The sequence below is a fragment of the Vicia villosa genome, linkage group LG3 (genome assembly GCF_029867415.1).
Source record: "Vicia villosa cultivar HV-30 ecotype Madison, WI linkage group LG3, Vvil1.0, whole genome shotgun sequence".
In the NCBI taxonomy this organism is placed as follows: Eukaryota; Viridiplantae; Streptophyta; class Magnoliopsida; order Fabales; family Fabaceae; genus Vicia; species Vicia villosa.
The window spans coordinates 178905676-178915937 of record NC_081182.1 but is presented as its reverse complement, the minus strand read 5'-3'; the positions used below and the strand labels follow the sequence as shown (position 1 = coordinate 178915937).

Sequence of the window (10262 nt, the reverse complement as noted above, 5' to 3'; positions counted from 1 at the left end):
ACTATTAGATTAGTTTTCACTTTTTTATTATCTTATTTCAAAAACCATACTTCACTTTTTAATTTTTGAAGCGATGCCGATTTGATAACTCAACATAGTTAATTAATCTTCTAAAAGTCCAGCACATAGAAAATTAAATTTAAAGCAAAACAAATGTGTTATTGACTAAGAATGACTAAAAACAACATAATCACATATAAGTAACAGCAAGTGGAGTAAAATAAGGAGGTTAAAAAATTGTAAAATAAAATCAATTTCAGTGGAAACTAAAAAGTAACAAACACATTATTTCACATACTAATTAAGATTTATGTCCTATGATAAAACTTGTGCCACCTGCAACCATTATTTCACATACTGATATGAGAAGATAATAGAAGGACATTATAGTTATCAACCCAATAATGATACAGAATAACAGAATTTTGCCTAAGGCGTATATGTCAATATCGTCGATGATTAATTTGCCTCCGGCAGGTTCCACCGCCAATGATTATGTAAAATTTTGTATGAATGGGTTGATTTTATCCTTGTAGTCTTTTTCATCAGTGGAATCATCAGCGGCGTCCATCGCAGAAGTATAGAAATCCTTCATTGTAGTTGAAGAATATGTTGAACCATGTTTCTCATTAGAGGAAAACAATTCCATAAAATCCTTGAGAATCCTTATGCATCATATAGCATTTGATTCTTGAAGTATTACCAAACCTGCACAAATGATAAAACAATAACCATAAGAGTGTGTTTGGATGAGTCAATTGGAAATTCAAAGAATTTTGAAATTTCATGGAATTCAAATCCAAGCATTTGAATTCCCTTCATTTTCAAAATATATTGATTGGATGGAGTATTTGAATTGTTTCATTTTCAAAATTTATTGTTTGGATAAAGTGATGTAATTCAATTAATTTATGAAAAAAAACAATTTTAAATTTGATCTCAACAAATATATGTTTAAAATGTTAAAATTAATTTATGTTTAAAATGTTTAAAAAATGTTTAAAATTTTAAATTTAATCTCATTCATGTATATAAAAATGTTTAAAATGTTAAAATTAATTTATGAAAAAAACAAGTTTAAAATGTTAATAAAATATGTTTTTAATGTTTATAGCCTTTGTTTTTGTATTTTGAAAATCATAAATATAAAAAAATAAAAAATTAAGACATATAAATAACTCAAATAACTTTGTTCTATGTATTATAAAAGTCTAAATATGACAAAACATATATCAATGTCTATCATGAAAATGTCATAAAAAACATAAACAATATATTATAAATCTTATCATACTCAACTTTAAAATATAAACTACTAATATAATAATTTCATAACAAATGTGAAATACACATGTAAAAGAGAGTCCAACTAAAATTTCATCCTTCAATTGTTTCCCTACAAAAATATAAAAAATACAAAGTTAGCAAAATTCTATCTTACTTTTAATATATTAGCAACTAAAATAAATATCAAGGCATAAAAAATTACCTTGGTCTCAAGGCATGGAACCCAATAGAAACTTTTTCTTCTCCCACAATGGAAGAGCTTTGAGAATCGCTATTTTGTTCGGATTTTCAGTCAACCAATTTATTGCTCCATAGCGTAAAGTGTCATCACAATCAACAATCATCTCCATTTCTTTCAACACTTCTTGCACCACTTCTTGAGCATTTCCTTCCATCCTTTTTTTACTAACTTGCACAAAATCTTTCAATGACTCAGCCACTTCTCGAATAGAGCTTATCATCCCTTCTTTGTCTCTACCCTTGGAAGCACGAGTATATTGCACTTTTTTCTTTGTTGTGGAGCTTGGTTCCTCTAAATCAATATGCGCAGTGGACCCTTCTTCATCTACAATTACCTCTTTGCTCACGACATCATCTGCATCAAATGCATGTTCTACTTGAACTCCATTGGCCCTATCTTTCGCACATATGTCTACAATGTCATTCCAATTCGGAATAACCTTAAATCGGAACCTTTTGGCTTCTTCATGTGACTTAAAAACCAAAATAAAACAATATTGTCAATAACTTGAAATATGAGTGCGGACAAATAAAACAGTCATGCGAAGACATGCATCGACAAATAAAAATTATAACAATGTTGTCACAAATGCTTGGTTTCTATCAAATTAGGTGGAATTGTAAATTCTCCAAAATTAGTCATTGTAAAATATTTAATAAAATTCCATCATTTTAACATTTCTGTCACTTATTTATCCAAACAAGGGATTTGGATGAAATCATTTTAAATTCCCTCATTAAAATACATTCCCTCATTAAATTACTCCATCCAAACACACTCTAAGTTTACCAAATCTGCACAGATGATAAAACTATAACCATAAGTAGCTCAAATAAGATAAACCAACCAAATCTGCACAGATTCAGTCGGTAATTTTGTGTCCAGCCCTGCTTGGTAATACGTACAACAGTCAATATCTCTGAAAAATATTCATCATTAATCAAACAACTCAAATATTACAGATGCCAAAATATAGAAACATGATAAAGATTAAACTTACATAGTAGTTGTGTCTAATCTAAGACCTTAGACGAAGTTCATGCCTTGCACTTTAAACTTCAAAGCACTACAAAATTGCTTGATGTCTCTTTATGCCTTGACACACCAGTAATTCATTTGCTTCAAATGATTGCCCCTAAACCTGCATAAGTTATATAAACCACATCGATACCATAATGAATTAACTTCAATTTGCATATATCCAAGTCAGAGTATTTAAATCTTATTTGTTTATTTCACCAATTCAATATTCAGAATCTGAATCACAAAAAGTATTATATTATTTTTCTCTAATTTGTTTATTTCAGCAAATCAACATTCTAAATCCCAAAAATTCTTATATTAAACAATCTTATTGAAACAGAAAGTAAGTAAAATTTATCAGAATTGCTGAAAGTTAAGAAAACAAAACAGAGTCAAACATAGACAAAATTAAAATGATTAAAAAAGATATTCACAATCCAAATCAAGCAGAAAAATAGAATATAATATACCTTCACCACAATAGAGTTTGAAACACTTGAATCGGGTTTGAGTGCGCAAGAACTAAGGAAAGTGGTTGATGGTTCAATGTTGGATAACTCAAACTTTTCACAATTGATAACCAAAATCAAACTGGTTTCTGAAACCCTATTCATCTTCTTTCATGTGTTTGGAGAATGAGAGGGATTGAACCCTATGCTAATGAGAGATGGAGAGAACGAATAAAATGAGGAGTGAAAGAGATATTACAATGGAAGATGAGAAGGGTTTCACTTTGTTTTCCATTTAACGGTGAATTTCGGCCGTGCTGGGTTTGAAGACCAGAGAGAGAAGAGAGATTGTTGTTGTTGATGAAAAAGAGAGAGAATATGAGAGAGAATTATGGTATGGTCATCTTGAAGCAGAAATCAAAAGAGAGAGAAGAGGGGCAAAGTTTTGTTGGGAAATTTCTTTTCTGTTAGAGTTAAGAGAAGATGAATATGGATAAGAAAGAAAAAGAGTGAGAAGTTTAAGGTTTGGTTTTTTTATTTCAATTTTCACAAAAACATATCTAAAAAGAGGGGAATAGAAAAAAAAAGTGAAATTTGAAATTGTGTCAGTAATAGCGTGACACTTGGCAAAAGTCTTGATTTTCATTGGATAATAGAAAAAGTGATTGTACTAAATTGTACATTTTTGTATGTAAATAATTGTTTAACAAAGGGCATTTTTGTCAGATTGGTCAATCTAATAGTATTAGTTAGATAGTAGATAGTAGAAAACACAAACTAATTCTTTTCGCCTCGTCGGCAACTCTTCTTTCATTAAGGGCATGTTATTTCCGCTTGATCGCATCGTAGGTCGTACCTTATGCAAGAGTGTGAACGTTAACACCGCCCAACTAAAAAATACTAAACAAATAAAAACATTTGATCCGAACTACGGCGCTCAGATTCCTGAAAGGGATACATAGGCATAAAGTCGCGGGGCTTGAACGAGCACAATTTTGTAAACATTCCTTCTTTTCCCCGTGTTTTCCTTTCCTCTTTCTGCATGCATTTCCCTTTGGCATTAGATTTAACCATTAGTAGACACCCTTTGGTTAGAAACAAATATAAGTGGCTCCCGTCGAGTACGACGGACGTAAGGGGTGCTAATACCTTCCCCTCGCGTAACCAACTCTCGTACCCTATTCTCTGGTTATAAGACCTTGTTCTTATTCCTATTAGGTTCTCTGATATTCCTTTCCCTTGATGGGATAAATATATTAGTGGCGACTCTGGTTATTTTTCGCGGTAGCGACAAGTACCGATAATATTTGTTGACACTTTGTTTGCTAATCAATTAAAAAAAGTGTCAACAACATTCCCAATTATTACAATGCCTCTTGGCTTTTAAATGAATAGGCGTGCTATTTTAACACTATATTTACATACACTAGTATGTACACCGTATATGATAACATTGCAAAACGTTCTTGCACATAAATCAATGTAAGTTAAACTATTAAAAAATTAAAACAATTAGAATTTGGCTATACTATTACGGTGTAGGTGTCAAAAACATAGTAAACATATATTTTCCCTTAATTGAATATTCAAACACACGTGTATCAACAACAAGACATTATTAAATTAATTCATTCTAGATCTCATATTTTAAAATATTTAATTAATGCTTAAGTGAACAAGATAAATCTGAGCCATTAATTCAAATCCAATGGTTAAATGCACTTTTGATCCCCCTATTTTCATATTTTTTAAGTTTTATTCCCTCCGGTTTAAAATCCAGGCTTTTTATCCCTAAACTTTATCCCTAAACTTTAGTTGCTTTTTATCCCTAAACTTTAGTTCACTTGAGATCTTGTTGCCCCCTCCAATGTGGCATAGTTGGCATCCTTATTAATGACGTGGCACTGCCACAGTAGCGCCATGTCATATTTTACCTGATTTTTAATTTTAATTAATTTCTATTTTGTAGTTTATTAATGACTTTTTAAATTCCATTTAATGTTATTTTTTATTTTTTAATTTAATAACGACTTTTTAAATTAATGTAATTAGGATAATTTAACTTATTGAAAATAAATTACTAGACCAAAATCACATTAGTCTAACATTGAGTGGCCAACTATTACTCTAATTCATTTAACTATTCTTCTATTCATGTTTACCATTTATAAAGTCTTAAATATTATGGAAAAAAACTCGATATGGGACTTTATTACGAGTTACATACAAAACACATTCTTCATTATAGTCCACCATAAGTTTTTTATCAGGATTTTCTCAAGGACTTTAGTTTGATACCTTTATTTGTATCTGTATATACTGACATTGGTACTATAGCTGAATAGCAATAGTTTCATGCCTTTACTCTTGGGTATTAGGATGCAGCCTTTCCCCGACTAGAAACTCATGAGCTACAATAAGCCTCATGTATGAAACACGTTTACAGAACTCAGACAAAATCCAATTTCACAACAAACTGGTTTTGAACACCTAACCACATTACATATCATATGGATTTACAATTCATTAAAGTTATTTATTTTCATTATCAAAATATTACCCAAAATCTATTTGTTTTCCTTACAACATTGCATTACTGCTGAACACAAATCAAGCAATATCATTTTCATATGTGTTGATAATTGTCATAAATTACCCTTCAAAAGAATAAATGTGCTTCAAATTAATATCCCACTTGACCATGATTTTCCTACTAAGAACAATAAGCAGTTCTCAATATGACTACAGTTTTCCAACCTCGTTACTTAATCAACTAAATGCTTTGAATTATTACTTACTGATTCTTTTTATTTCAGACCAATTACTTTCAATCTAAAGCAAAGGTTCAATATTATTATTGATGTTTGTTAGAATCCAAAATATGGATAGTTTGGTAATTACTTTTGTGGTATTTCGATAACTTTTCTCCTTATTTTTTAAGTCAATTACGTTTATACTCGTGTAAATAAATAAAATCGAGTTTTAGTAATAAATATGTTATTTACTAGTTTTTCTCATGTGTTTTGAAGGTATTTTGCATTTTGAGAAAGCTTTGGATGTTAGATGGGCAAGATGTCACTTTGGAGCAAGTTTGAAGGCCTTTTTGAAGAAGTGGTGTTGAGCAAGGGCCGCTAAGCGGCATTCTAGCGCGCTTTCCAGTGGCAAGGGAGAATTTTTGTTCAGCAAGGTCCTCTAAGCGGCCTTCTAGCGGGCTATCCAGTGGCGAATTATGATTTCAGCTCCGCTAAGTGGCCTCATTCCGCTTAACGGGCCCTTGCGTGGCAGAATATATTTTGCTTGTCCGCTTAGCGGCCGTCTGTGCGCTAAGAGGGGTTACGTTTTGAAGTGTACTACTTTTAGGCACTTAGATATATTTTTGGGGTTAATCTTATCTTTTTCTCATTCCTACCAAACACACACACTCTAGGGCAAGAGAAGAAAGTAGAGAAAAGCATTTTCAAGTGAATCTTCAAGATTTCAAAGCATCTTCCTTCATCTCTCTTTGAGTTTGATGCTACCAAATCTTGTTTTGTTGCTTGTTGTTGAAGCTTCCATGGCTATGGAGAGCTAAGTTTCATCTTGTGTCAAGATTAGAGGTAGTTAGTTTGTAAATATGTATTTTTTTTATCTTTTGTGTATGAACTTGGTTGATGATTAATATATGGTGAATATCTTGTTATTCATGTTTTATTTGTTGTTTTGGATCACTATTGAGAGATATGTTTCAAATCTTGACCTAAAGGATATTCATCTATCAATAAACAAACTCTAGAGATAGATTTGTGAGTTGATAATCACTTGTATCAAGCTTTTAAGATTATCATGTTGATTGTCGGCATGAGAGATCATCTGATGGTTAATATGATAATAATCACGATATTGCTTTAGAGATAAACGGTATCGAGAGAATACGTGGTTGTATTAATCATTAATAGGTTCATATACATGATCATTAGAGTACATATAAAGTAAACTAATGAACACTAATCTTGGCACAGTTTTCTCAAATCGTTTTCAAACCCTATTTTACTGTATTTATTTACTTTTCATGCTCTCTACATTTTATGTAACCAAACTTTTACCCAACCTTAACTCAAAATACACTAAACTGTAGAACGGCGGTAGTATCGCATCAATCCATTGCCTCAGCGTTTTTTATCTTCACTACGAATGCGAGCAACCTGTCATTCATTGTGATTTAAAGCCTGCACATGTTCTTCTTAATGACACGCTTGTAGCACAAGTGAGTGATTTTGGTTTAGTAAAGTTGGTCTCAAGTGTTGGTGTCTCTCTAAAGCAAAGTAGCAACTTGAATTTTTTGTTAATTTCAAGAGAAAAAATTAGAACAATTTAAAGATAGTTCCAAGCTGCAAGTGCAATTGTTGGTTTTATTTTAGATTAAACTCCCACATCGATTTTGTGTTAAATATGAGTAGTGTTTATATATCTAAATAGTAGGATTCACATTGATAACATGAGAGCTAGGCTAATGACTAAATGAAGTGGGCTTGCAAGAGACTAGCCAAATATATTATATTAAGTATTTTGACTAATTAATTTAAAAAATAACTTAAAATTATTCATTAATTTATAAGTTAACAAAAAAATATTAATTAATATATTAATTCAGTCACTGGGCCAACGAAATCAAAAGTGAAAATTTTGGGTTTTAAAATAGAGGGACTAAAACTTAAAAAATAGGAGAATTTCTCTCTCAACCGAATTGTCTATTTTACCCTCGTGCTTCCGTAGATGCATCTCCGAAAGCACCCCTTTTTTGTTTTAACGTTGTTCTATTCCGTAGATGCATTTAAGGAAGTCTTCCGTAAGTGGATCTACGGAAAGGTTTGGTGTTATAACTCGCGTCAGACATTTCCCTCCCTCATTCTCTTCATTTCAAACTCAAACACAAACACAAACTCTCCTCATACTCTCTCAACTTCAAATCTCTTTCAAGTTCAACCTCAAATCTCTTCCAAGTTCTACTTCAAATTTCTTGTCAACATCAACTTCAAACAAGGTTTAGCTACATCAACATTAACTTTAATCGCTAAGTTTTTCGAATTTTTAATTTATTTAGAGTAGTTTTGAAATTGAATTGGAATGTGATATTTAGGTGTAGAAATGAATTGATAGGTTTAACAATAGTGTTTAGAGACAATGTAGGGTTTGTTTAAAGTTTTAAACGGATGATCAAGCCACCAAAAATAGGTTTTGTACTGGCTGGACTGACTCAGACGCCATTGTTGCGTTTCTGAGTTTCAGTTGTTTCCGTAGATCCATCTACGGAAGCACCCAATGTTTTGAAACACAGGTACTTCCGTAGATGCATCTACGGAAAAATTCAGTGTTTTGTAAATTCATACTTCCGTAGATGCATCTACGGAAGAGTAATTTTCTGTTTTTATTTTGATGTTTATTTATAAATACGTAGTATCTAAATCGAACTTTTTTGTATCATAATGTAGACATCATGACCCACGGCCCGGATAGAGACATTCATGGGAGGACCGCACACCATGCATCCGACCAACGAGAACGGTCGCGTATAGTATCTCAAGCCATTGATGGAGAAGTTGTTCCACCTGAGTCACCTACAACATCTCATACACCCGCCTCAGCCATACCTTATTCATCACCCGCTTCAACTAGGCCTGCTCCTTCACCTGTCAGAGCTTCACCATCTCCTTCCCCCTCTACTACTGCACCACAGAGGCCTCGGGACGAACCTTAGGGTTCCTCACAGATGCCACCACCCCGCAGACGTCGTCGTGGCACTACTTTTACTTCTACTCCAGATGCAAGATTTGATGTGCCACCTACGCAGGGCCACGAGGATGAGCCGGTGCTAGAGCCTATTTGGTACCATGGGAGTCTTGTAGACGCATCCCTTTTGACAAGGTATGACGAGCATGCAGCTAGACGTATATGGGATGGAGAGGTGCATTTTATTTGTTAATTACTTTTTATTTGCGTCATTTTTTACCTTGCTTATTACTAATTGTTTTAAGTTTTTAAAAATTTTAGAGTAGGGATCCCTAGAGGTTCTACAACCATGGGCGGAAGATTAAAGATCTCGCACAGCCTGACGAGCATGGTTTCAGGAGGTACTAGCAGCTTCAGGCATGAGGGACCTCTGCATGCTCGGCTACGATACCATACATAATGGTATGCTTGCGGCCTTTGCGGAGAGATGGCATCCTGAGACATCCTGTAATACGGTGAACTGACTTTTATATCGAAATGTCGCGGTTAGCAAGAGTCGCCACCGACTTTTATTTTATCCAATTAGGAAAGGCAAAAAGTACAGGAAAGACCTTTGAAAGATTTTGAGTTCGGGGGGTAAGTTATACAAAGGGAAGGTGTAAGGCACCCTTTGCATCCATGGTTATCCATGGGCTCTTAATTGCTTAGCTCACTTTTGAATTGTTTGAAATAATTTTCGAAGAAGAACTTTAGCTTGTAAATAAGCGTAGTCTTTTTGAATCTGATTTTTGAAAAGAGGTGTGAAAAGTAATTTGAATTAGAGCAAGCAATTAATAGCAACTACCCTAAGTTAGAAAAGTTGTTCTTTTAGTCTTTCGAGTGAAAGGATCTATCCATACCATAAGAGGGCAGGAAGTCTTTCAATTGGATGTTGAAAGGGTCATCGAGTAATCATTCGCCATAAGACTGTCCCTTGCCATAAAGAGGGCAGGTAGTCTAAGGGAAGGATATAATAGTCATTTTATCAGTTTAGGCATCATGCGAGGATACCTTAGCAATAGGACAATCATCTTTATTTTTTCTTAGGCGAATTCGAGGGAGTTTCAATAACTTTGAGGTAGCATTGCTTTAGGTATCCTCGGAATCGAGGGACTTTGACTATTTAGTACACTTAGAGGCAACAAGGCAACAATATAAGGCAACAATAAGGCAACAAGAGGGATTACCCTAAAGGTGAGTGTGTGCACCAATCACGTGGTTCAATTCGATTATATTTATCTTGTATTGTTAGTGATCTAATTAATTTAACGAAACTTGCACTCCCTAGGATTACTAACCACAGCAGAAAAGTAAAAGCAGAATTAAAGCCCTACGCTATTACAATAAACACCTGCGGGGATGGGGAAAAATAAAACATAAAATTAAATTACACGTCTTTGAAGGATAGAAAAACACTTAGAAAGGGGGGGATTGAATAAGTGTGACTTTAAATCTTGGACGATAAAAATAAATTGCACAATTATTTTTATCCTGGTTCGCTGTTAACGAAGCTACTC

At 33.3% G+C, this 10262-nt stretch overlaps 1 long non-coding RNA gene across 1 annotated transcript; it reads right to left on the bottom strand.

The window, feature by feature from the left end:
- Nucleotides 1–263: 263 nt before the first annotated feature.
- LOC131656958 (uncharacterized) lies at nt 264–3477 on the bottom strand. The gene is made up of 3 exons (XR_009300398.1): nt 3022–3477; nt 2529–2669; nt 264–708 (listed from the first exon to the last, which is right to left on the bottom strand). It is a non-coding gene; the product is annotated as an uncharacterized LOC131656958 (long non-coding RNA).
- Nucleotides 3478–10262: the final 6785 nt, after the last annotated feature.